This window comes from Larus michahellis, chromosome 7 (genome assembly GCF_964199755.1).
Source record: "Larus michahellis chromosome 7, bLarMic1.1, whole genome shotgun sequence".
Classification (NCBI taxonomy): Eukaryota; Metazoa; Chordata; class Aves; order Charadriiformes; family Laridae; genus Larus; species Larus michahellis.
Window position 1 is genome coordinate 7,241,032 of NC_133902.1, and position 302 is coordinate 7,241,333.

A 302-nucleotide genomic window follows, 5' to 3' on the forward strand; every position below is an offset into this window, starting at 1 on the left:
TCACCCCCTGCCGCTGCCAGCTGCGACTCCCCTCGCCCCCACACCCTCCTCCTCCATATCTCCCCTCGCCCCCTCGATATAACCCCCCAGCTCTTCCCTGCCCTGGGCTTTGCCCTCCGCCCCACAGTTCGTTCTCTCGCGCCTCCGCGCAGGCGGATGACTCCCCTTCCGTCCCTTCTACCCCCGGTCGCCCCCACATCCCCCGCGCTCCGGCCGCTGCCGCCTCTCCCCGCCAGGGCAAGCCGGCGGGAGCCGCGGGGCGTGAGGCGCGGGAGGTGGAGCGGGCCGGGCGGGGGGGAGGT